The sequence below is a fragment of the Heptranchias perlo genome, chromosome 3 (assembly GCF_035084215.1).
Source record: "Heptranchias perlo isolate sHepPer1 chromosome 3, sHepPer1.hap1, whole genome shotgun sequence".
Classification (NCBI taxonomy): Eukaryota; Metazoa; Chordata; class Chondrichthyes; order Hexanchiformes; family Hexanchidae; genus Heptranchias; species Heptranchias perlo.
This window is the reverse complement of record NC_090327.1, coordinates 4,246,214-4,273,486: the sequence shown is the minus strand read 5'-3', so window position 1 is coordinate 4,273,486 and position 27,273 is coordinate 4,246,214. Positions and strand designations below refer to the sequence as shown.

Here is a 27,273-nt window from a genome sequence, read left to right as displayed (position 1 = left end):
ACACCTCCTTAAAACCTACCTCTTTATCCAGGCTTTTGGTCACCTGTCCTAATATCTTATAGGTGGCTCGATGTCAATTTTTTGTTTGATAATCAACACTGTGAAGCGCCTGGGACGTTTTACTACGTTAAAGGTGTGATATAAATGCAAGCAAGTTAGGAAAGAGATTAATAAGCAGAACCTCAAAGGTAGTAATCTCCAGATTACTCCCGGTGCCATGCGTTAGTGAGTACAGAAATAGGAGGATTCAGAAGATGAATGTGTGGCTGGAGAGATGGTGCAGGAGGGAGGGCTTTAGATTCCTGGGGCATTGAGACCAGTTCTGGGGGAGGTGGGACGTGTACAAGCCGGACGAGTTGCACCTCAACAGAGCCAGGACCAATATCCTTGCGGGGAGGTTTGCTCGTGCTGTTGGGCAGGGTTTAAACTAACTTGGCAAGGGGATGGGATCTTGAGCGTAGATTTAGAAAGGAGAGAAGCAGAGCTGGAAATGGAAGGCAGAAAATTAGTAAGTGAGTTTGGAAGGCAGAGGAAACAAAGGTTAGAAACTGGACAACAAAGGAGTTTGGCAGTGCTTATGGTGTATACCTCAATGCAAGGAGTATAGTGAATAATGTGGAGATGCCGGTGATGGACTGGGGTTGACAATTGTAAACAATTTTACAACACCAAGTTATAGTCCAGCAAATAAAATTGCTGGACTATAACTTGGTGTTGTAAAATTGTTTACTATAGTGAATAAGGCAGATGACCTAAGGGCACAGATAGACACTTAGCTATTACAGAAACATGGCTTAAACAGGGGCAGGAATGGCAGCTCAACGTTCCTGGTTACAAGGTTTTCAGACGAGATAGAGAGGGGTTAAAAAAAGTGGGGGGGGGCAATATTGGTTAAAGAAAGAATTACAGCTGTGAGGAGGGATGAAATGTTAGAAGGATCATCAAATGAGGCCATATGGGTTGAGCTAAAGAACAAAAAAAGGGGCAGTCACACTGCTGGGAGTGTACTATAGACCCCCAAACAGTTAAGAGGAAGATGAAAGAGCAAATATGTAGGCAGATTTCCGAGAAGTGTAAGAACATTAGGGCAGTAATAGTAGGGGGATTTCAACTACCCTAATATTAACTGGGATACAATCAGTGTAAAAGGTATAGAGGGTACAGAATTCTTAAATTGCATTCAGGAGAACTTTTTTAGCCAGTACAAAGCAAGCCCAACGGGAAGCGGAGGAGGGGGATGCAGTTCTGGATTTAGTTTTAGGGAATGAGGCTGGGCAGGTGGAAGGAGTATCAGTGGGAGAGTATTCTGGTGGCAGTGATCATAATTCAGTTAGATTTAGCATAGTTATGGAAAAGGACAGAGATAGAACAGGAATAAAAGTTCTCAATTGGGGAAAGGCCAATTTTACTGAGCTGTAAAGTGATTTAGCAAAAGTGGACTGCAAACAGCAACTTGAAGATAAATCAGTGTCAGAGCAGTGGGAGGCATTCAAGGGGGAGATTCAAGGGGTTCAGAGTAAACATGTTCCCACAAAGAAGAAGGGTGGGACTGCCAAATCTAGAGCCCCCTGGATGACAAGGAACATACAGGGTAAGATAAGGCAAAGAAAGGGGAAGTCTATGTCAGACACCGAGAGCTCAACGCTGCAGAAAGCCGAGAGGAGTGTAGAAAGAGCAGGGGTGAAATTAAGAAGGAAATTAGGAAAGCAAAGAGAGGGCATGAAAAAATACTGGGAAGTAAAATTAAGGAAAACCCAAAAATGTTTTATAAATACATCAAGAGCAAGTTATTCTCGTTGTTGAAAGGAAGCAAAATTCTGAGTGTGAGGGACAGAATACAGTTCCCGTTCCCAAATAAGTATCAGAAGCTTTATCATGCCTGCTTGATTGTTTTTACTGTAATGCTGTTGTCTTTAGCCCAGTATAATAGTAAAGTTCAAAGAAAAGCATTGCCACTATTTGTTTTGCATTAATAAATGTGTGATTTTCATTACTGCGTGTTTGAATAACATAATTACTTTATCTTGTGGTACCAAAGCACAGGCCTTTTTCAATTAAGCAATAATAAATGAGAATATTACAAACATTGGGGAATAATGCACATCAGGATTAGTTTGGGCATGAAGCAAAGCTGATTGCCTAAACTAATCCTAAAGTGCATTATTCACCAATAATGCATGCATTTGAATTCATTATTATGACTGTGTAATACCCTCTAACGTATAGCATAATTTATGAAATCCAACTGCACTATCCCTTTCTCTAATGGACCTACTTGTCAATTTAATTAATTAAAAATTAAACAGCCTCTGTTTTCAGTATAGTTGGACCAGCTTGTAAACAGAAACGTCAGAATAGTATTAAATCAGAGAGAAAGTCGCAAACGAGGACAGGAGGCTATATCTTATTTACGAGTAATGTTACGTGACATGAGCTGCTTCCCCAAGTGGGAGATATCTGCTTGGTTCCTATAGCAACCTGTTGCACACTTAGTTTCCCCTTCACTGCCGAACTTCTATCAATGGAGTTCCAACTCTCCATACAGCCTCAGGCTGATCTTCCAATTAATTATTCCAGAGCAATCTCACCCATCAGCTGATTATTGCATATTTTTACAGGATCTTTAACTCTTCACCCCGCCCCTCCTCCGCCCCTCACATTTTATGTGGTTCTTTCATTTTTTTTTTAGTTTCGAAGAGAAATCAAGAAGGAGACTTGTTTCTGGACCTCTGCCTACGCCATCCCTACACTGGGCCACTAGAAAGTATGTGTGAGGGAGCGCTGGCTACCAGTGCATTCTGAGGCCATGTGTGCGGGAGCACTGGATATCGGCCCATTCTGAGACCGTGTGTGAGCACTGGTTACCAGTGCACTCTGAAGCTGTGTGTGAGCACCAGGTTCTATGAGGCACATGCAACACAGGGTCCTACAAGCCATGTGTGGCTATATTGAGTGGGGTTGTGAGGAAAGTAACTAACACTCCATTTTTCCTTCTCATCCCTTCTCAGCTCTTAAGCTGAGGACTCAAGAACACAACTTGCATTTATACAGCGCCTTTAACATAGTAAAACATCCCAAGGCACCTCACAGGAGCGATTATCAAACAGAATTTGACACCGAGCCACATAAGGAGATATTAGGACAGGTGACCAAAAGCTTGGTCAAAGAGGTAGGTTTTAACGAGCGTTGTAAAGGAGGAGAGAGAGGCGGAGGGGTTTAGGGAGGGAATTCCAGAGCTTAGGGCCTGGACAGCTGAAGGCACGGCCGCCAGCGGTGGAGCGATGAAAATCGGGGGTGCGCAAGAGGCCAGAATTGGAGGAGCGCAGAGATCTGAGGGGCGTAGGGCTGGAGGAGGTTACAAAGAGAGGCGAGGCTTAGATCAGAATATTGCCACACAGCGAATCACACCAGAGAAATCCTTGTCTATCAGTTCATGGCGTAGTGTGTCAGCCCATATGAACATTTAAGCGTGCGGTTGTGAAATTACTCTTTGTAACTGTGAAATACGAAGAAATTCCAGCTCACTCTATGACGAGCAGACTTTTCTTTCTAAATCTGATTTTGTTTTATGTTTTGAGTGGGGTGGTATATCCAATTGGTTTCACTTGTTATCGATCAAAAAAGTTACTTTATTAATTATGAAAGGGTTTGATAGGGTGGACGTAGAGATGATGATTGCACTTGTGGGGGAGACCAGAACTAGGAGTCATAAATATAAGATAGTCACTAATAAATCCAATAGGGAATTCAGGAGAAACTTCTTTACCCAGAGAGTGGTGAGAATGTGGAACTCGCTACCACAAGGAGTAGTTGAGGCAAATAGCAGAGATGCATTTAAGGGGAAGCTGGATAAACACATGAGGGAGAAAGGAATAGAAGGATATGCTGATAGGGTGAGATAAAGTAGGGAGGGGGGAGGCTCGTGTGGAGCATAAACACCGGCATAGACCAGTTGGGCCGAATGGCCTGTTTCCTTGCTGTACATTCTGTGTAATATTTATCTCATGACGCAGGTACATAATTTCATTTAAATATGTGCTGTGACGGTAGGCGCAATACTGACTTCTGGTTTTGTGCGATCACATGATTACACTCAGTGCGCGGAGCTCAGAAAGGAGTCTTCTTTACTTGTTTGATATTGTTCTTATATCTCTTTGTTTAAGATTTCAGATGATTAACACTGATTTAAGGTAATTCGCAAAAGAACCAGAGGGGAGATGAGGAGAATTTTTTTTATGTAGCATTGTTACAATCTGGAACGCGCTGCCTGAAAGGGCGATGGAAGCAGATTCAATAGTAACTTTCAAAAAGGGAATCGGATAAATACTTTGAAAAGGAGAAATTTGCAGGGCTATGAGGAAAGAGCAGGGGGGAGTGGGACTAATTGGATAGCTCCTTCAAAGAGCCAGCACAGGCACGATGGGCCGAATAGCCTCCTGTGCTTTACGATTCTATGAGTGAGTGAGGGTAACGATTTCCGACTTTCCGGTTACTCACTCGTTCAGCTTTATTTTACACAGCCTCAAGGCCGAGGGTACCTGAATGGTGCTTCCATCATTGCACTGAGCTCTGTGTTGTGTTAAGAAAATCAATAACCAGCCTGACGCTGCTGTAATCTAGACTGCCAGGGTAGCCTTTGCGTTTAACCAGTGAACTGGAACTGTGCAGATCTGGTCTCAAGGCTTGACCATAAAAATTAGGAATGTAGGGAGATTAGATTATTAAAAGAAACAATTCACCCAAAGCGCTGTGTTCGAAGCTATCAGGACAGGTCATTCACGCTGACTAGAATTAGTGGGGAAGAGGAGGGAGTGAGGGATAGAGTGAGAAGAGAATGAGGGATATAGCGAAAAGGAGAGGAGGGAGTGAGGGATATAGCGAAAAGGAGAGTAGGGAGTGAGGGATAGAGTGAGGAGGGAGTGAGGGTTATAGCGAAAAGGAGAGTAGGGAGTGAGGGATATAGCGAGAATGAGAGTAGGGAGTGAGGGATATAGCGAGGAGGGAGTGAGGGTTATAGCGAAAAGGAGAGTAGGGAGTGAGGGATATAGCGAGGAGGGAGTGAGGGTTATAGCGAGAATGAGAGTAGGGAGTGAGGGATATAGCGAGAAGGAGAGTAATGGGTGAGGGATACAGCAAGAAGGAGAGTAGGGAGTGAGGGATACAGCGAGAAAGAGAGGAGAGTGAGGGATATAGCGAGGAGGGAGTGAAAGATATAGCGAGAAGGAGAGTAGGGAGTGAGGGGTATAGCAAAAAGGAGAGGAGAGTGAGGGATATAGCGAGTAGGAGAGTAGGGAGTGAGGGATATAGCAAGAAGGAGAAGAGAGTGAGGGATATAGTAAGTAGGAGAGTAGGGAGTGAGGGATATAGTGAGTAGGAGAGTAGGGAGTGAGGAGTATAGCGAGAAGTAGAGTAGGGAGTGAGGGATATAGCGAGAAAGAGAGGAGAGTGAGGGATATAGCGAGGAGGGAGTGAGGGATATAGCGAGGAGGGAGTGAGGGATATAGCGAGAAGGAGAGTAGGGAGTGAGGGGTATCGTGAGAAGGAGAGTAATGGGTGATACAGCGAGAAGGAGAGTAGGGAGTGAGGGATATAGCGAGGAGGGAGTGAGGCATATAGCGAGTTGGAGAGTAGGGAGTGAGTGATACAGTGAGGGGGAGAGTAGGGAGTGAGGGATACAGCGAGGAGGAGAGTAGGGAATGAGGGATACAGCGAGGAGGAGAGTAGGGAGTGACGGATACAGCGAGGAGAGTAGGGAGTGAGGGATATAGCAAGGAGGAGAGTAGGGAGTGAGCGATACAGCGAGGAGAGTAGGGAGTGAGGGACGCAGCGAGGAGGAGAGTAGGGAGTGAGGGATATAGTGAGGAGGAGAGTAGGGAATGAGGGATACAGCGAGGAGGAGAGTAGGGAGTGAGGGACGCAGCGAGGAGGAGAGTAGGGAGTGAGGGATACAGCGAGGAGGAGAGTAGGTGGGCTCAGGCCATCAAAAAGAGAAGTACATGTTTGTCTAATGGTGTTTTGATGGTCTTAAAAACATTTTAAAATTTTCTTGTATTACCCCTCTCTGCCAGTGACTCGAGCTTTATTGGGTGAGGATCTGTGTCCAAAGTGGTTACGTGTGTGACACAGTGATTGTGACGAGGACGAGGAGTGTATTACATAACCAACAACAACAACTTGCATTTATATAGCGCCTTTAACATAATAAAACATCCCAAGGTGCTTCACAGGAGCGATTATCAAACAAAATTTGACACCGAGCCACATAAGCAGATATTAGGACAGGTGACCAAAAGCTTGGTCAAAGAGGTAGGTTTTAAGGAGAGTCTTAAAAGAAAGAGATTTAGGGAGGGGATTCCAGAGTTTAGGGCCCAGGCAGCTGAAGGCACGGCCGCCAATGTTGGGACAATGGAAATCTGGGATGCGCAAGAGGCCAGAATTGGAGGAGCGCAGAGATCTCGGAGGGTTGGAGGGCTGGAGGAGGTTACAGAGATAGGGAGGGGGCGAGGCTATGGAGGGATTTGAAAACAAGGATGAGAATTTTAAAATCGAGGCGTTGCACAGGGGGTGACGGGCGAACGGGACTCGGCGTGAGTCAGGATACGGGGCAGCAGAGTTTTGGATAAGCTGCCGTTTACGGAGGGTGGAAGATGCCCGGACAGCCAGGAGGGCATTGAGAATAGTCCGGTCTGGAGGGTAACAAAGGCACGGGCGAGGGCTTCAGCGGCAGATGAGCTGAGGCAGGGGCGGAGGCGGGCGATGTTACGGAGGTGGAAGTCGGCGGTCTTGGTGACGGAGTGGTTATGGGGTCAGAACCTCATCTGAGGGAGAGGCCTTTATTCTGCTCTTTTCCTTTAAGTCTTTTTTTTTAAAAAGAAAAGTCTATTCTTATGAGTCTGGTTTCGAATACATAAAAAAAAATGCTGCATCAGTTGCTCGCATTGGGAAAGGTGCTTATACTGTGATAATTATCATCAAGGAATATTAATGTGTTCAGCATTTGCAACCTAAAAACTCATTATAGCATAAGCAGCGCATCATCTGTGGACAGAGAACTTTGCCAGAATTGGTTCGTCACAGGGGTCGACTCCTTCGTGAGTCCAAACGGAGGGGTTTTGTTTTTAACCACGAGCCCGTGCGTACGACCATTTGTTTTTTTTCCCATTATTTGAAAGTTAAATGCCATTCCATTATTTTCTCCCCGAACTTATTATTTTTTTTTTGCTTTTGCTTTTGCCGGTTTATCTATCTTTCTCCCCACGCAAAAGGGGCCTTGAGAGAATTTGAGCAGTTGTTCAGGAACTGTCGGTTATGCACAGTGCTGGCGGAGAGTGGGGTTAGAACAGTTCATTCTCTGGTCCCAATCCCTCTCGGCTGGTAATTACTGCTTCATTAGTGCTTGGCAGAGTTTCCTGTGGCTAAATTTAATCAAATGCTTCAGTATGGCATGGTTCTAATTGCAAAAAAAAAAAATCCAGTTCAGGATTTTTTTAAAGGATTTTTTTTTTTTTTTTTTTGCACCTTTACCATCGGTGGGTTTGCTGAATAATTTATCGACAATTTCCTGAGTTCAAACTCTTGCATGGAATAAAAATACCAGAAACTAATTCGCAAGCTACCAACCGCACCCCCTCTCCAAACCCCGCCACTCACCTCCGTAAACGGGATGGAGAAGCTGGAATATTCGGTCCAGTTTATTTTTGTACAAAGTGGCGAAAAAAAGTCTAGGTGGTTAGCGGTTGAAAACTTGTTTCTTTGATTTAACAAAAGTGTGTTGCTAAGTTCCTCCGAAAACAGCTTCCCTTCGCAAAACGCCACAGGGGTATTGGCTGAGCAACTAAGAAGACAATTGATATATTTTTACGTCTCTCTCGTCCTGGAGCCAATCACTTTAAATCTGTATTGCAAATTCGGGTTTTTTTTTTGAGGCCTTTGTCCAAATGCCGTATCCTTCCTTGTTTATTTTTATTTTGGCGCTACTAAGTGGGATTGTTTGGTAACGGTCTGCGTGCAGCATTTTATCGAAGTCCTCAGATGTGTAGCAGATGTGGGCAGGAGGAGGGCTGTGATCAGGGAGGTCGTGGCATGGACGGGCAGGGAACGACACACCAGGCTTTCAGTGCAGTCCCCCCACCATCAACTGTGTCTAGAATTTGCTAGTTAACAGCCGTCTCTTCTCTTTCTCTCTCTCTCTCTCTCTCTTCCCCCCCCCCCCCCCCCCGCTTTCTCTTCCCCTTCTCTCTACCCCCCCCGCCCCCCCCCCCCCACTCTCTCTCTCGCTCCCCTCCCCCAGAAACTTAGGGGCAGACTGGTAGAGTCTGCTGCTCTCTGGTGTCCCCTCGATGTTCCGACGGCTTTGCCCTGCCAGTTGTTTGCCTGCGTCTCCTGGTGGAATTCATTCAAATTAAAGCAGTGGAACGAGGTCCAAGTCCCCAAATGCCATGTCCCTCTCCTTCATCAGCATTCCAGCAAAGAGAGTAATTAAAGCAAAAAAAATTAATTCTGCTGTAAGCAGAGGAGGCACAAAATAACTAATATTAGAGGCTAGATGATGAATGCTTGGCATCAAGGGAGGTCCCCTGGGAGGATAAAAGATTTCACAGAGTTTTGCATATCACAGTTTTCTCATTATGAAAAACCCAGGGAAGATTGCTTAGTGCATGCATGATATGTTAAAAGTGTAGGGTGAAAAAAAAAAAGCAGCCACTTGTTCACCAGATACATCTTAATTAGTGCGCTCTTTAGCAGACAGAAACGCAAAGAAACTCTGAGGATAAATAGACTTTGTGAAGCCGCGATGTAAAGCCAGAGCTTTGGGGTTCTGGGAGGACTTCCTGTTGTTTGTGTTGCATTGTGGGGGTTTATTGTGGCTCTAATTGTAGCCACTTTATTACAGATGACACCGGGACACTGACATAAATGGAGTAATAAAACGGCACACTCGGCTGCAGGAAATATGTTGGGATGTAATGTCGAGCCGGGAGTGCATTCTGCCTCTCCTAACTGCCGCACACAAATAAAGCCATTCCTGCGTGCTGTAGTTAATCAGTAGAAAAGTGCTCTGTAATGTGGCTTCTCGCTATGATTTGTATATGAGCTTCTGTGTTTTTTTTTTAATGTATGTGTGGTTTGGCTTCAGGTTGATTTCCCGAAACCGAGGACACGATTCTGTTCCTGTTAGACCGGGCCAGAGATCAGGGGTCCGTCCTTTCTCCCCTGGCCACCCGCCCCCTCCCATGGCCCCAGCACTCACTGTACACTGATACACCAATATGGCGTTCATGCTGGTGGGGTGGCAAAGTGAGGTGGGTGGGGGGGTGGGGGGGGAGGCAGTTTTCTCAGATGGCCAGCGATCCGTAAAGGGACTGCTGGAAACCCCTCCTCCACCAAAGAAGGTTAATTCTGAAACTTTACAGTTGATCTAAATGTGGAGTGGGGAGAACCAAGAACTGCTCCTCCTGAATCTACATTAAAACAGCAGGCCGCTTCCAGCCGTGCTCTTACCTCTCCCAGCCCCCTCCCGATTGCCCCCCCCCCCCCCCAAAGCCTAGACTTACTTACTGCCTGGGCCGTTCTCTCAGTCAACCCCCACCCCAGCGACCGGCAACGTTGCCTTTGGGCGCTGCAAGAGCAGTCGCTACACCCGGATCGCTCCCAGATTCAGGTTTCCATCCAATTTCCATGCTTTAACTGTTAGGCAGTGGCAAAGTTAATGGCAGATTATGGGAAGTGGCTGCGCCCTTGCACAGGAACCTTTTTTTTGGGTCCAGTGTCACACTTTGTTTTAAAATCCAAGATGCTCTTCGAACCAACTCACTGCTCAAATCCCTCTGTGAGTGATTTTAATCTCGCCTAAAATACCATGAAATGGAACGTTCCGTGACTGTAAACCACTGTGTTACCACAGGGAACGAAACCTCGAAATGGGATCATTTGGATCACAACAGGGGGGGGCGGGGAGGGAACTGGTCAGCGCAAAAACCGGGCCCATTCGTCATCGCTCGTTTTACGTCAAGCTAACGTGAAACACCAATTTCAACCCCCGCTAGCTATTGAGTTCAGAGTTCATCAATGCTCATCTCACCTCATTGACAGGGAGATTTATGCCTCAACAAAAGCAAAACACTGCGGATGCCGGAAACCGGAAGTAAAAACAGAAAATGCTGGAAAACACTCAGCGGGGGTCGGGCAGCACCTGTGGAGGGAGAGAGAGAACAGCAGAGTTAACGTTTGAGGTCGATGACCTTTCGTTAGAACTGGAAGAAGTTAGAGAATTAACAGCTTATGCTTGATGTATGCCTCAGTTCACCAATTGTAAACAATTTTACAACACCAAGTTATAGTCCAGCAATTTTATTTTAAATTCACAAGCTTTCGGAGACTTCCTCCTTCCTCAGGTACATTTACCTGAGGAAGGAGGAAGTCTCCGAAAGCTTGTGAATTTAAAATAAAATTGCTGGACTATAACTTGGTGTTGTAAAATTGTTTACAATTGTCAACCCCAGTCCATCACCGGCATCTCCACATCAGTTCACCAAAGCTGTATTTGCAGACTGAGATGCGTGGTTATGTACATCTTAAGTTGCTGTCTATACATGGCCATTCCACAAACTTAGTTTTGACAACGGGAAATAGACCTGGTCTCTCGATTTTTTTCTTCAAGATCTTGCCGCTGACGTCCATGAGTGCAAAATCCTAGAGCAGCTCTGAAACCCCAATGGGGAGCTGAATTCTGCTACTACATGTAGGGGAAACACAGTTTTGCTTGATTACATAAAAATAGAATGACATGGAATTTACAGCACAGCGACAGGCCATTTGGCCCAACATGTCCATGCTGGTGTTTATGCTCCACACGAGCCTCCTCCCTCCCTAATTCATCTCACCCTATTAGCCTATCCTTCTATTCCTTTCTCCCTCATGTGTTTATCGAGCTTCCCCTTAAATGTATCTACACTATTCGCCTCAACTACTCCTTGTGGTAGCGAGTTCCACATTCTCACCACTCTCTGGATAAAGAGGTTTCTCCTGAATCTCCTATTGGATTTATTAGTGACTATCTTATAGTTTTGGATTCCTCACAAGTGGACACATCTTCCCCACGTCTACCCTATCGAACCCTTTCATAAATTTAAAGACCTCCATCAGGTCACCCCTCAGCCTTCTCTTTTCTAGAGAAAAGAGCCCCTGCCTGATCAGTCTTTCTATATATATATATATATATGGTCGCTTACTTTTGGTTTATTAAGGAAAGACTTGTACAGAAACTGTTTAAGATTTTATCAGCCTTTAATTGGATATTTATGGAGTGATTCCAAAACTGCAAGTTCTTCAGATTTAATGACCGTGTTTAAAATTTAATGGTTACGTTTGCCCGAAGATGGAGTTGTGCACAAAGGGAGCTGATTGCTTGGACATCCTCGGTCCCCATCTTTCAGCACTCCAAACAAATTCAGATGTCGAATTTTAAAGGGATTATTCCAGGAGAAGGCCCTATAATGGCTTGCAAGTCTCCAAAAGTCAACTGTTCAACTTGCCCGCCCTGTATTTATTTTTTTTTTTGAAATTATTTCTATAGTTCGACCCATGATAATCTTGGATAAAATTGCGCTGAAATTATTTTCCTCCCAAGATATTAAATTGCAAATCAACCTCCTAAGTGTTGTACCCAGGCAGCCTTTGCAGAGCCCAGAATAAGGAACTAAGAATAGCAGCAATCATGTAAATCGTGGATTACCTGCAGCTTGGACTGTATTCCTGGAGAGAACCATTCTTCGAGATGTGATCGTACAAACAATTAGAATTGGTCTCCCTGTTGAGTGTTTCTTGGCAACATGGTTTCAATAAGGCAGCCTAGAAGGGAGGAGAGTGTGAACAAAATAATGACCAAAGGAAGTGTGGTGTCCTGGACATCATTTGCCCATTATTGCTATTCGGTTCCAACATCAAGGTTTTCTGACACGATGTTGGGGGGAAGATTTCTGCTGTGCATTAGGGTGTTGTGAAATTGGAAGTGCAACATTTCTAAATATGTTTTATGATTTTGTGACACCAAGGACACAGAGGGAGGCTTTCCCTGTTTTTACCTGTTTGTTACTCTGGGTGCTGACCCTCCCCCTGCACGTTGCTGGATCCATTTTGAAAGCGAGTCGCGCTCCTCAATCCATTCACTCTCCTCGGTTGAAGTTTGAGGAGGATGTTAACTCTCAGTGTTCAAATGAGTGGTGATTGAATTGGGCTTGGTGGGTTTGAACAAGTCGTGCACTTGTGTTATTTTTTAGCTGATGCATTCAACAATTCCTCAGTCTGACTGAATTTGAAAAACCACACACAAGGGATGCTCGTGAGGAAAATACTTTAAAGGAACCGTTTTTAAAATAACTTTCTATTAATGAAGGAGGTGATATGATGTGTGGTGGATCAGAACTTGGGGTGAAGGATTACATTTAGTCCCTGTGTGATAACCGTATGGTACAAAGATCATGTGTGCGTGCGTGTGTTTGTGTTTGTGTGTTTGTCTGTGTGTGTCTGTATATGTTTGTGTTTGTTTGTTTGTGTGTTTGTGTTTGTGTGTGTCTGTGTTTGTCTTTGTGTGTGTCTGTGTGTGTGTGTGTTTGTCTTTGTGTGTGTCTGTGTGTGTTTGTATTTGTGTGTCTGTGTGTGTGTGTCTGTGTGTGTTTGTATTTGTGTGTGCGTCTGTGTTTGTGTGTGTGTTTGTCTATGTGTGTGTGTGTGCGCGTCTGTGTTTGTGTGTGTATGTCTATGTTTGTGTTTATGTGTGTGTGTGTGTGTGTGTGTGATATTTGACTGTGTAATGGCCTAAACACAAGGTTAAATAAATCTTTCACATTACAAAACCACTTCAAAATCCTGACAAATCAATAGAACTTTCATTGTAATTACGGTGCTGAATAGTTCAAAATTCTAAACCGGTAGCTCAGATTTTGTTTCCAAAAATTATTGGGCTCTCTTTTTGTGAGAACTATTTTACTGAATGATGTAATTAGTTGTGCAAATGTGAACTGTGATTTGGGTTCAACTAAACGACATCATTGAACATGGAGCAGAGAAAGAATGTGGATTTGACCATCACATTGAAGGAGTACCATCAGGATTTGAACATTACACCGTACTTGTTAATTAAAAAATCATAATTTTATCAGAATATAAAGGTATGCCAAGGGATGAAATGTTCAGAATAAAATATATTTGATTTGGTATTTTTTGTTGCCTTATAAACCAAAAAAAAAACATTTTGACTATTTTTTTTATTAACAGATTTGCAGAATTATCTCGAATTTTCAGCAGTGACTTAGCCAGTAATTTCCTTGAGACTCCCCAATGCCTCTGGTAATAAGATGAGCTAGGTGAGGTTTGGTAATTGATTTTGCAAAAAGTGAAGATGGAGCAGTTTTTGCACAACAGGGAACCAATCCGAATGCAGTCAAACCGCAAGCGCTGGATGACAAGTCGATTTAAAAGTGAGAATAGAATTCTGAGTCCTAGGTTCTGATAATGAGTGACGTTTCAGTGAGTTTTGGCAGAATCAGTTTGGTGATTAAACACATTCAGCTGGAGTGTTTTGTACAGTTCTGGGCACTTTAGGAAGGATGTCAAGGCCTTGCAGAGGGTACTGAGGAGGTTTACCTGGATGATGCCGGAGATGCCGGACTTCAGTTATGTGGAGAGTTTGGAGAGGCTGGGATTGTTCTCCTGGGAGGAGAGAAGGTCAAGGGGAGACCTAACAGGTATTCAAAATTATGAAGGGTTTTGATAGATCAAGTAGGGAGAAACTGTTTCCTCTGACAAGTAGGTCAGTAATCAGAGGCCATAGATTTAAAATAATTGGCAAAAGAACTAGAGGGGAAATTAGGAGAATTTTTTTCAGACAGAGGGTTGTTCAGATCTGGAACACACTACCTGAAAGGGTGTTGGAAGCAGATTCCATTGGAACTTTCAAAAGGTAATTGGACACGTACTTGAAGAGGACAAATTTGCAGGGTTATGGGGAAAAAGTGGGACTAAATTGGACACCTCTTTCAAAGAGCCGGCACAGGCACGACGGACCGAATGGCCTCCTTCTGTGCTGTAAGGTTCCAAGATTCTAAGTAGGCGTGTGCCATTTTGTGCCCACTGCTTTGCCATTCTACAAGTGCCAGGATACTGCACCCGAAGAATTACTGTAGCTTCTCCATGGGACCTCAAAGACCTGCAATATGTTTCCATCAAAATCTGCTTGCTTAAAAATCCTTAATAGTAGCTTTTTATGTCCAGCGTAGTATTTACTAGAATTTACAGCACAGAAACAGGCCATTCGGCCCAACTGCTCCACACGAGCCTCCTCCCTTCCTATTTCATCTCACCCTATCTGCACATCCTTCTATTCCTTTCTTCCTCATGTGTTTATCCAGCTTCTCCTTAAATGTACCTACACTATTCACCTCAACTACTCCATGAGGTAGCGAGTCCCACATTCTCACCACTTTCTGGGTAAAAAAGTTTCTCCTGAATTCCTATTGGATTTATTAGTGACTATCTTATATTTATGGCCTCTAGTTTTGGACTCCCCCACAAGTGGAAATATCTTCTCTCCATCCATCCTATCGAACCCCTTCATAATTTTAAAGATCTCCATCAGGTCACCCCTCAGTCTTCTCTTTTCCAAAGAAAAGAGCCCCAGCCTGCTCTGTCTATTTGTGAATGGTGCAAGCTTGCATTGTGTTGAGTGGAATTCTCCTTCATATGGCTGAAGTCTAGAAAAGTGTGGATTTGTGTAACTGCACTGTCCATTTATTGTTGGTCTTGAGAAAGGATGGTCAAATGCACACAAAGGAACAGGAGTAGGCCTTTCAGCCCCTCAAGCCTGTTCGGTCATTCAGTTACATCATGACCTCAACTCCATCTACCCGCCGAGGTTCTATAACCCTTGCCTAACAAAAATCTATCAATCTCAGTTTTGAGATTTTCAATTGACCCCAAGACTCAACAACTTTTTTGGGGAGAGAGTTCCAGATTTCCACTACCCTTGTGTGAAAACTCCCTTTAATTCCATCTCAGCACATGACAAGAGTAAGAGAAGGGACCGTATCTTATAATCATGGGAAAGTGAGTTTGTGCCATCCGATATCTGCTTGGACATGCCCATTTACTTGGGACGGTCGATATCTGCTTGGACATGCCCATTTGCCTGGGACGGTCGATATCTGCTTGGACATGCCCATTTGCCTGGGACGGTCGATATCTGCTTGGACATGCTCATTTACCTGGGACGGTCGATATCTGCTTGGACATGCCCATTTACCTGGGACGGTCGATATCTGCTTGGACATGCCCATTTACCTGGGACGGTCGATATCTGCTTGGACATGCTCATTACCTGGGACGGTCGATATCTGCTTGGACATGCTCATTTACCTGGGACGGTCGATATCTGCTACAGACCTCCCACAATGTTACATGTTCGCATATTTATTTCCTTCTGTTTAGAGGCCATGCTCGTACCCCATGTGATTACCCAATGTTTGATTTTGGGTGGTCAGAGAGCGAAATGGAGCATGCAGGAAATACTGGGGGTGGAATTGGACATGGGCGGGAACGCGAAACAGTTGGAACATCGCGCCCGATGTTCAATTTATTGAAGTCAACGGGCGTATAACGGGCGACGGATGCGATTCTGCCCATTTTGCACCCCCATGTCCCGTTTCACCCCCACAAACAAATCATCAGTGCAGGTGATCATTTTCAGTCTAGGTTCATGCACCTCTCTTGTTTGGGTTGGCAGAATCGCATATCATGGGCACGACATTCATTCATCCACTTTGGGAGGAAAAATAAAAAAGCAAAACATTATTTGAATGGAGAAATACTACAAAATGCTACGGTACAGAGGGATCTGGGTGTCCTCATACATGAAACACAAAAAGTCAACATACAGGTGCAGCAGGTAATCCGGAAGGCAAACAGAATATTGGCCTTTATTTCTAGGGGGATGGAATATAAAAGCAGGGAAGTCATGTTACAACTGTACAGGGTGCTGGTGAGACCACACCTGGAGTACTGCATACAGTTCTGGTGCCCTTATTTAAGGAAGGACATACTTGCATTGGAGGCAGTTCAGAGAAGGTTCACTAGGTTGATTCCGGGTATGGAAGGGTTATCATAGAATCATAGAAGTTACAACATGGAAACAGGCCCTTCGGCCCAACATGTCCATGTCGCCCAGTTTATACCACTAAGCTAGTCCCAATTGCCTGCACTTGGCCCATATCCCTCTATACCCATCTTACCCATGTAACTGTCCAAATGCTTTTTAAAAGACAAAATTGTACCCGCCTCTACTACTGCCTCTGGCAGCTCATTCCAGACACTCACCACCCTTTGAGTGAAAAAATTGCCCCTCTGGACCCTTTTGTATCTCTCCCCTGTCACCTTAAATCTATGCCCCCTCGTTATAGACTCCCCTACCTTTGGGAAAAGATTTTGACTATCTACCTTATCTATGCCCCTCATTATTTTATAGACTTCTATAAGATCACCCCTTAACCTCCTACTCTCCAGGGAAAAAAGTCCCAGTCTGTCAAACCATCAAGTCCCGGTAGCATCCTAGTAAATCTTTTCTGCACTCTTTCTAGTTTAATAATATCCTTTCTATAATAGGGTGACCAGAACTGTACACAGTATTCCAAGTGTGGCCTCACCAATGCCCTGTACAACTTCAACAAGACATCCCAACTCCTGCATTCAGTGTTCTGACCAATGAAACCAAGCATGCTGAATGCCTTCTTCACCACCCTATCCACCTGAGACTCCACTTTCAAGGAGCTATGAATCTGTACTCCTAGATCTCTTTGTTCGATAACTCTCCCCAACGCCCTACCATTAACGGAGTAGGTCCTGGCCCGATTCGATCTGCCAAAATGCATCTCCTCACATTTATCTAAATTAAACTCCATCTGCCATTCATCGGCCCACTGGCCCAATTTATCAAGATCCCGTTGCAATCCTAAATAACCTTCTTCACTGTCCACAATGCCACCAATCTTGGTGTCATCTGCAAACTTACGAACCATGCCTCCTAAATTCTCATCCAAATCATTAATATAAATAACAAATAACAGCGGACCCAGCACCGATCCCTGAGGCACACCGCTGGTCACAGGCCTCCAGTTTGAAAAACAACCCTCTACAACCACCCTCTGTCTTCTGTCGTCAAGCCAATTTTGTATCCAATTGGCTACCTCACCTTGGATCCCATGAGATTTAACCTTATGTAACACCCTACCATGCGGTACCTTGTCAAATGCTTTGCTGAAGTCCATGTAGACCACGTCTACTGCACAGCCCTCATCTATCTTCTTGGTTACCCCTTCAAAAAACTCAATCAAATTCGTGAGACATGATTTTCCTCTCACAAAACCATGCTGACTGTTCCTAATTAGTCCCTGCCTCTCCAAATGCCTGTAGATCCTGTCCCTCAGAATACCCTCTAACAACTTACCCACTACAGATGTCAGGCTCACCGGTCTGTAGTTCCCAGGCTTTTCCCTGCCGCCCTTCTTAAACAAAGGCACAACATTTGCTACCCTCCAATCTTCAGGCACCTCACCTGTAGCGGTGGATGATTCAAATATCTCTGCTAGGGGACCCGCAATTTCCTCCCAAACCTCCCATAACGTCCTGGGATACATTTCATCAGGTCCCGGAGATTTATCTACCTTGATGTGCGTTAAGACTTCCAGCACCTCCCTCTCTGTAATATGTACACTCCTCAAGACATCACTATTTATTTCCCCAAGTTCCCTAACATCCATGCCTTTCTCAACCGTAAATACCGATGTGAAATATTCATTCAGGATCTCACCCATCTCTTGTGGTTCTGCACATAGATGACCTTGTTGATCCTTAAGAGGCCCTACTCTCTCCCTAGTTACCCTTTTGCCCTTTATGTATTTGTAGAAGCTCTTTGGATTCTCCTTTGCCTTATTTGCCTTGTCTTATGAGGAAAGATTGAACAGGTTGGGTCTATACTCATTGGAGTTTAGAAGAATGAGAGGAGATCTTACTGAAACATACAAGATTCTGAGGGGACTCGATAGGGTAGATGCTGAGAGGATGTTACCCCTCATGGGGGAATCTAAAACTAGGGGGCATAGACTCAGAATAAGGGGTCGCCCCTTTAAGACGGAAATGAGGAGGAATTTCTTCTCCCAGAGGGTCATGAATCTTTGGAATTCTTTACCCCAAAAAGCTGTGGAGGCCGAGTCATTGAATACATTCAAGGCTGAGTTAGACAAATTTTTGATCAGCAAGGGAGTCAAAGGATATGGGGAAAAGGCAGGAAAGTGGAGATGATGTAAAAATCAGATCAGCCATGATCTCATTGAATGGCGGAGCAGGCTCAAGGGGCCGAATGGCCTACTCCTGCTCCTATCTCTTATGGCCTTATACCCGGTCCCACTTAAATGCCAGCCCACGACGTTTCGACTCCCCCTCTAGGGAGCATTTGTGTGGAATTTTGTCAGTTCTAGGTAAGGTGCTGTGCAGAAATAATTGGTTGTTACTCGGTCACTGGTGTTTATTTACTGCCGGGTAGCTGGTTTGCAGTCACATTTGCAGCATCTTGTGGAGCCCAAAGTGTTTCTTGTGCAGTTTTTCAAGATTATAGCAGTTTTTTTTTTAATACCAGCGGGAGGAAGGGAGTATAAAGGTAATATAATTTGATGACAAAATGATCAGCTAGTGACTGTGAGCTCCTTTACGATCTCAATAATAATGGGAAAGGGAGACAGAATATGCAAAATGTAACGAGATTTTAAAGGGGAAAAAAGGGCTGACATTTTAACCTGCAAATTAATCCTTTTTGTCGTAATAAACCTCTAAACATAAAATATGTGTTTTTTCATGTTCATTTTTACCGTAAAATTTCCTTATGCAAGCAGAGACATACTGGGGTATGGGGTTCATGGGTGGGTGACAGTGACGTACTGGGGTATGGGATTGTGGGTGGGTGGTAGTGATGTACTGGGGTATGGGATTGTGGGTGGGTGGTAGTGACGTACTGGGGTATGGGATTGTGGGTGGGTGGTAGTGACGTACTGGGGTAGGGGATTGTGGGTGGGTGGTAGTGACGTACTGGGGTATGGGATTGTGGGTGGGTGACAGTGACGTACTGGGGTAGGGGATTGTGGGTGGGTGACAGTGACGTACTGGGGTAGGGGATTGTGGGTGGGTGGTAGTGACGTACTGGGGTATGGGATTGTGGGTGGGTGGTAGTGACGTACTGGGGTATGGGATTGTGGGTGGGTGACAGTGACGTACTGGGGTAGGGGATTGTGGGTGGGTGGTAGTGACGTACTGGGGTATGGGATTGTGGGTGGGTGGTAGTGACGTACTGGGGTATGGGATTGTGGGTGGGTGACAGTGACGTACTGGGGTAGGGGATTGTGGGTGGGTGGTAGTGACGTACTGGGGTATGGGATTGTGGGTGGGTGGTAGTGACGTACTGGGGTATGGGATTGTGGGTGGGTGGTAGTGACGTACTGGGGTATGGGATTGTGGGTGACAGTGACGTACTGGGGTATGGGATTGTGGGTGGGTGGTAGTGACTTGTACTGGGGTATGGGATTGTGGGTGGGTGGTAGTGACGTACTGGGGTATGGGATTGTGGGTGGGTGGTAGTGACGTACTGGGGTATGGGATTGTGGGTGACAGTGACGTACTGGGGTAGGGGATTGTGGGTGAGTGGTAGTGACGTACTGGGGTATGGGATTGTGGGTGGGTGGTAGTGACGTACTGGGGTATGGGATTGTGGGTGGGTGGTAGTGATGTACTGGGGTATGGGATTGTGGGTGGGTGACAGTGACGTACTGGGGTATGGGATTGTGGGTGGGTGGTAGTGACGTACTGGGGTATGGGATTGTGGGTGAGTGGTAGTGATGTACTGGGGTATGGGATTGTGGGTGAGTGGTAGTGACGTACTGGGGTATGGGATTGTGGGTGGGTGGTAGTGACGTACTGGGGTATGGGATTGTGGGTGAGTGGTAGTGATGTACTGGGGTATGGGATTGTGGGTGAGTGGTAGTGACGTACTGGGGTATGGGATTGTGGGTGGGTGGTAGTGACGTACTGGGGTATGGGATTGTGGGTGGGTGGTAGTGACGTACTGGGGTAGGGGATTGTGGGTGAGTGGTAGTGACGTACTGGGGTATGGGATTGTGGGTGGGTGGTAGTGACGTACTGGGGTATGGGATTGTGGGTGGGTGGTAGTGATGTTCTGGGGTATGGGATTGTGGGTGGGTGGTAGTGATGTACTGGGGTAGGGGATTGTGGGTGGGTGGTAGTGATGTACTGGGGTATGGGATTGTGGGTGGGTGACAGTGACGTACTGGGTTATGGGATTGTGGGTGGGTGGTAGTGACGTACTGGGGTAGGGGATTGTGGGTGGGTGGTAGTGACGTACTGGGGTATGGGATTGTGGGTGGGTGGTAGTGATGTACTGGGGTAGGGGATTGTGGGTGGGTGGTAGTGATGTACTGGGGTATGGGATTGTGGGTGGGTGGTAGTGACGTACTGGGGTATGGGATTGTGGGTGGGTGGTAGTGACGTACTGGGGTATGGGATTGTGGGTGGGTGGTAGTGATGTACTGGGGTATGGGATTGTGGGTGACAGTGACGTACTGGGGTAGGGGATTGTGGGTGGGTGGTAGTGACGTACTGGGGTAGGGGATTGTGGGTGGGTGACAGTGACGTACTGGGGTATGGGATTGTGGGTGACAGTGACGTACTGGGGTAGGGGATTGTGGGTGGGTGGTAGTGACGTACTGGGGTAGGGGATTGTGGGTGGGTGACAGTGACGTACTGGGGTAGGGGATTGTGGGTGAGTGGTAGTGACGTACTGGGGTATGGGATTGTGGGTGGGTGGTAGTGATGTACTGGGGTAGGGGATTGTGGGTGACAGTGACGTACTGGGGTAGGGGATTGTGGGTGAGTGGTAGTGACGTACTGGGGTATGGGATTGTGGGTGGGTGGTAGTGACGTACTGGGGTAGGGGATTGTGGGTGGGTGGTAGTGACGTACTGGGGTATGGGATTGTGGGTGGGTGGTAGTGATGTACTGGGGTAGGGGATTGTGGGTGACAGTGACGTACTGGGGTAGGGGATTGTGGGTGGGTGGTAGTGACGTACTGGGGTATGGGATTGTGGGTGGGTGACAGTGACGTACTGGGGTATGGGATTGTGGGTGACAGTGACGTACTGGGGTAGGGGATTGTGGGTGACAGTGACGTACTGGGGTAGGGGATTGTGGGTGAGTGGTAGTGACGTACTGGGGTATGGGATTGTGGGTGGGTGGTAGTGATGTACTGGGGTATGGGATTGTGGGTGGGTGGTAGTGATGTACTGGGGTAGGGGATTGTGGGTGGGTGACAGTGACTTGTACTGGGGTATGGGATTGTGGGTGGGTGGTAGTGATGTACTGGGGTATGGGATTGTGGGTGGGTGGTAGTGACTTGTACTGGGGTATGGGATTGTGGGTGGGTGGTAGTGACTTGTACTGGGGTATGGGATTGTGGGTTAGCTGTGCCCCATCAGTAACCATGCACAAGGAATATATACACATGCAACTCTAGATGCAACAAAAGAAATATAATGGAAATGAAACTGAAGGATGATCAAATATTCCTTCCCTTTAATGTGGCTTCATTGTACATGAATACTCCAGGAAGCAATACTCAGCCTCTCCTTAATTAAACTGTGCAGAATGACGCATGTGGAACTGATGTGACAAAAGACCTTTTGTCTGTGACGTATCTGGGACCGACAATGACACATTTTATCTCCGGCAGTGAAAGCTGGAAACAAACAGGTGGTACACCAATGGGCTCCCTAATTTCCTCTGTTGCTCCTGAATTGTACAGTGTTATGTGGAAATGGTGAGCAAGAAAACCCAACAATGGGCAGCCTTTAAAGAGGAGATGGTCCGGGTACAGTCCCACAAGGGGGAAAAGGTAGGGCAACCAAAGCCAGAGCTCCCTGGATGACGAAAGAGATAGAGAGTAAGATGGAGCAGAGAAAGGGGGGCGAATGACAGATATCAGGTTGATAATACAAGTGAGAACCAGGCTGAATATAGAAAGTTCAGAGGATAAGTGAAAAAGGAAATAAGAGGGGCAAAGAGAGAGTATGAGCATAGACTGGTAACTAACATAAAAGGGAACCCAAAAGACTTCTATGGGCATATAAATAGTAAACGGTAGTAAGAGGAGGGGTGGGGCCGATTAGGGACCAAAAAGGAGATCTGTGCATGGAGGCAGAGGACATGGCTGAGGTACTAAATGAGTACTTTGCATCTGTCTTTACTGAGGAAGAAGATGCTGCCAGAGTCTCAGTAAAGGAAGATATCGTTGAGATACTGGATAGGCTAAAAATTGATAAAGAGGAGGTACTAGAAAGGCTGGCTGTACTTAAAGTAGATAAGTCACCCGGTCCGGATGAGATGCACCCTAGGTTGCTGAGGGAAGTAAGGGTGGAAATTGCGGAGGTACTGGCCATAATCTTCCAAACATCCTTAGATACGGGGGTGGTACCAGAGGACTGGAGGATTGCAAATGTTACACCCTTGTTCAAAAAAGGGTGTAAGGATAAACTCAACAACTACAGGCCAGTCAGTTTAACCTCAATGATCGGGAAACTTTTAGAAACGATAATCCGGGACAGAGTTAACAGATTAACTTAGGAAAGCCAGCACGGATTTGTTAAAGGCAAATTTTGTTTAACTAACTTGATTGAGTTTTTTGTTGAGGTAACAGAGAGGGTTGACGAGGGCAATGCGGTTGATGTGTATATAGAATTCCAAAAGGCGTTTGATAAAGTGCCATATAATAGGCTTGTCGGCAAAATTGAAGCCCATGGAATAAAAGGGGCTGTGACAGCATGGACACAAAATTGGCTTAGTGACAGGAAACAGAGAGTAGTGGTGAACGATTGTTTTTCGGACTGGAGGGAGGTGTACAGTGGTGTTCCCCAGGGGTCAGTGCTGGGACCACTGCTTTTCTTGAAATATATTAATGACTTGGACTTGAGTGTACAGGGCACAATTTCAAAATTTGCAGATGACACAAAACTTGGAACGGTAGTGAACAGTGAGGAGGATAGTGATAGACTTCAAGAGGATATAGACAGGCTGGTGGCATGGGCAGACACATGGCAGATTAAATTTAACGCAGAAAAGTGCGAAGTGATACACTTTGGTAGGAAGAACGAGGAGAGGCAATATAAAGTAGAGGGCACAATTCTAAAGTGGGTGCAGGAACAGAGAGATCTGGGGGTATATGTGCACAGGCCATTGAAGGTGGCAGGGCAGTTTGAGAAAGCGGTTAAAAAAGCATAAGGGATCCTGGGCTTTATAAATAGAAGCATAGAGTACAAAAGCAAGGAAGTGATGATGAATCTTTATAAAACACTGGTTCGACCACAACTGGCGTATTGTGTTCAATTCTGGGCACCGCACTTTAGGAAAGATGTGAAGGCCTTAGAGAGGGTGCAGAAGAGATTTACTAGAATGGTTCCAGGTATGAGGGACTTCAGTTATGTGGAGAGACTGGAGAAGCTGGGATTGTTCTCCTTGGAGCAGAGAAGGTTAAGAGGAGATTTAATAGAGGTGTTCAAGATTATACGTGGTTTTGATGGAGTAAATGAGGAGAAACTGTTTCCAGTGGCAGAGGACACAGATTTAAAGTAATTGGCAAAAGAACCAGAGGGGAGATGAGAATTTTTTTTTACACAGCGAGTTGTTATGATCTGGAATGCGCTGCCTGAAAGGGCGGTGGAAGCAGATTCAATAGTAACTTTCAGAAGGGAATTGGATAAATACTTGAAGGGGAAAAATTCGCAGGGGTATGCGCAAAGAGCAAGGGAGTGGGACTAATTGGATAGCTCTTTCAAAGAGCCGGCACAGGCACGATGGGCTGAATGGCCTCCTTCTGTGCTGTGTGATTCTATGAAAAGGATCAAGCTTGGCTGTGTTGCCCAATATGGTGCAATAACCTGATGACACTGACACATAAAGGAATGGTCATTTGGGGAGGCTGCAGGACCTCGCCCCCCCCTATCTCTGCAACCTCCTCCAGCCCTGCAACCCTCCGAGATCTCTGTGCTCCTCCAATTCTTGTCTCTTGTGCATCACTGGTTTTCTTCGCCCCCACCGTTGGCGGCCGTGCCTTCAGCTGCCTGGGCCCTAAGCTCTGGAATTACCTCCCTAAACCTCTCTGCCTCTCTCTCCTCCTTTAAGACGCTCCTTAAAACCTACTTCATTGACCAAGCTTTTGGTCACCTGTCCTAATATCGCCTCATGTGGCTCAGTGTCAAATTTTGTTTGATAATCGCTCCTGTGAAGCGCCTTGGGGCGTTTTACTGCGTTAAAGGCGCTATATAAATGCAAGTTGTGGTTGTAGGATGCTATCATTGGACTGTGGAACTGTCCATCACCAAGGGTCAGCACCTTCAAGTGAGCTGGGCAAAAATCAAGGAAGATTGAGAGTTCGTGGGGAGGAATGGAATTAAGCTCCATATTTTTTTTCTGCCGATTTCGATTCCTCTCTCCTGACATCACATTACTCTGACCCTTGATTATGGTCAGAGCTGAGAATCAGTCAAGTTGCCTGTTGCCTAGGCCTCTTGGTAAATTTCATAACCCCACCCCCACCCCTGGCAGCTTCGGTGATTAAGTGAGCGATCTCTTGCTGTTTGATTTATATCGTAGGGATCAGTGATTGTTTTTTAATTCAAATTAAGCAGCATCTTCTGCCATTCTCCAAATCTAGTGATTTCACGCAAGTCCACAAACGGTAAAAGTGGCTGTTCTCAGCTTCTTGTATTCCTCCTCTTAAACCCCATGGCGGGGGGGCGGGCGAGGAGCGGGAGGAAGGGGAGGGGTGTAGGAATTGATGATTGATGATTTCTGCCCAGCAAGCAGTTGATATAGTCCAATCTACATTAATTGGAAGCCATGAAGCAGTTTAAAGGAAGAAAAATAACAATACTTATTTGACTTTTATTGCGCCAGTCTGGGCTGCATTTAAGCCTGGAGATGAAAGGGACAATGTGTTAACTCCTTGCTCCAGAAAGCCTCCATTTCAGCTTTCAAATCAACCAATTACGGCTTCTCGAGGGATAGAATTGAAAAGCAGAGAAGTTATGTTAAACTTGGATGGAACCTTGGCTAGACCGCACTTGGAGTACTGTGCACAGCTCTGGTCTCCATATTACAGAAAGGATATAGAGGCACTGGAGAAGGTGCCAAAAAAGATTTACAAGGATGATACCAGAACTGAGAGGGTACAACTATCGGGAAAGACTGAACAGGCTGGGGGTCTTTCTTAGCCTGTTTCTAGAAAAGAGAAGGCTGAGGGGTGACCCGATAGGGGTTTTTAAGATTATGAAAGGGTTCGATAGGGTAGACGTAGAGAAGATGTTTCCACTTGTGGGGGAGACCAAACTAGGGGTCACTAATATAAGATAGTCACTAATAAATCCAATGAAGAATTCAGGAGAAACTTCTTTACCCAGAGAATGTGGAACTCGCTACCACAAGGAGTAGTTGAGGTGATTAGTATAGATGCATTTAAGGGGAAGCTCGATAAACACATGAGGGAGAAAGGAATAGAAGGATATGTGATAGGGTGAGATAAAGTAGGGAGGGGGGAGGCTCGTGTGGAGCATAAACACCGGTTAGGCCGAATTATTTTAGTTTATTTGTTCATAGGATGTGGGCGTCGCTGGCGAGGCCGGCATTTATTGCCCATCCCTAATTGCCCTTGAGAAGGTGGTGGTGAGCCGCCTTCTTGAACCGCTGCAGTCCGTGTGGTGACGGTTCTCCCACAGTGCTGTTAGGAAGGGAGCTCCAGGATTTTGACCCAGCGACGATAAAGGAACGGCCGATATATTCCCAAGTCGGGATGGTGTGTGACTTGGAGGGGAACGTGCGGGTGGTGTTGTTCCCATGTGCCTGCTGCCCTTGTCCTTCTAGAAATATGCAATAGTCGATCTAATTCTGATCTTACTCCGAACAAGCCGTCGAGTTGCGGTTTTTGTAGCTAACCTGAATGTTGAACTCCCTCGCGACGAGGCAGATGGGGCTGTGAGGCAGGAACTATTTCGTCAGCTGTCATTCACATTCAATATTTCTTCCGATCACTGATGTTGTTCACAAAATTTCGATGTGAATATAAAGTGAGGAAACCCCTCCCTCGCTGTTTAGTCACAATTACATTAACAGGCGGAGGACAAAATAACCCGGGGTGGTGGCGGAGGCATTCAAACTGGTGCAAGTTCATTCAAAGATCAGAGGGAGTATTGACACCACTGGGACAGCCAATGAGCTGCACTGTGACGTCCAATGAGTTGGAGGTGGGGCGGGACTTACGGCAGGACTCGCAGCAAGCAGTCTATTTTACAGCAAACAGAGTCTATTTAAAAAGAGTCTCCACGAGCTGCAGCAAACAGAACTCGCAACCCAAACTACAGCAAGGTCTCCCAATAAAAGCAGGATTATTACTTTGCATAGATGCATTTAAGGGAAAGCTAGATAAACACATGAGGGAGAAAGGAGTAGTTGGGCCGAATGGCCTGTAATTCTGATCTACACCGGACAAGTCGTCAAGTTGCAGTGAGTGTAGGATAGTTACATAGAAAGAAAGAATCATAGAAAGGTTACGGCAGGGAAGGAGGCCATTCGGCCCATCGAGTCCACGCCGGCTCTATGCAAGAGCAATCCAGCTAGTCCCACTCCCCCGCCCTTTCCCTGTAGCCCTGAAAATGTTTTCGTTTCAAGTACTTATCCAGTTCCCTTTTGAAGGCCATGATTGAATCTGCCTCCACCACCCCCTCGGGCAGTGCATTCCAGATCCTAACCACACGCTGCATTAAAAATTTTTTCCTCGTAATACAAACTGATTATTTCTCCACCCGATTTTAATCGCTCCACCATTGGCGGCCGTGCCTTCAGCTGCCTGGGCCCTAAGCTCTGGAATTCCCTCCCTGAACCTCTCCGCCTCTCTACCTTTAAGTCACTCCTTAAAACCTACCTCTTTGACCAAGCTTTTGGTCACCCGTCCTACTATCTCCTTATGTGGCTCGGTGTCAAATTTTGTTTGATAATCGCTCCTGTGAAGCGCCTTGGGACGTTTTACTACGTTAAAGGCGCTGTATAAATGCGAGTTGTTGTTGATAGTTACATAATACAAACCCTGTGCGTGAAATCAATCCCAGTCCCATACGGCAG

At 45.8% G+C, this 27,273-nt stretch overlaps 1 protein-coding gene and 1 long non-coding RNA gene across 7 annotated transcripts in view; one reads left to right on the top strand and one right to left on the bottom strand.

Annotated features, from left to right (window-relative positions):
- The window catches only part of LOC137309714 (zinc finger protein 521-like), a 618,054-nt gene that overhangs the window by 448,539 nt on the left and 142,242 nt on the right, over positions 1–27,273 (top strand). The window lies entirely within an intron of this gene.
- LOC137305895 (uncharacterized) lies at positions 10,088–27,128 on the bottom strand. Its single transcript, XR_010958776.1, has 3 exons — positions 27,077–27,128; positions 11,735–11,850; positions 10,088–10,192 (listed from the first exon to the last, which is right to left on the bottom strand). It is a non-coding gene; the product is annotated as an uncharacterized lncRNA (long non-coding RNA).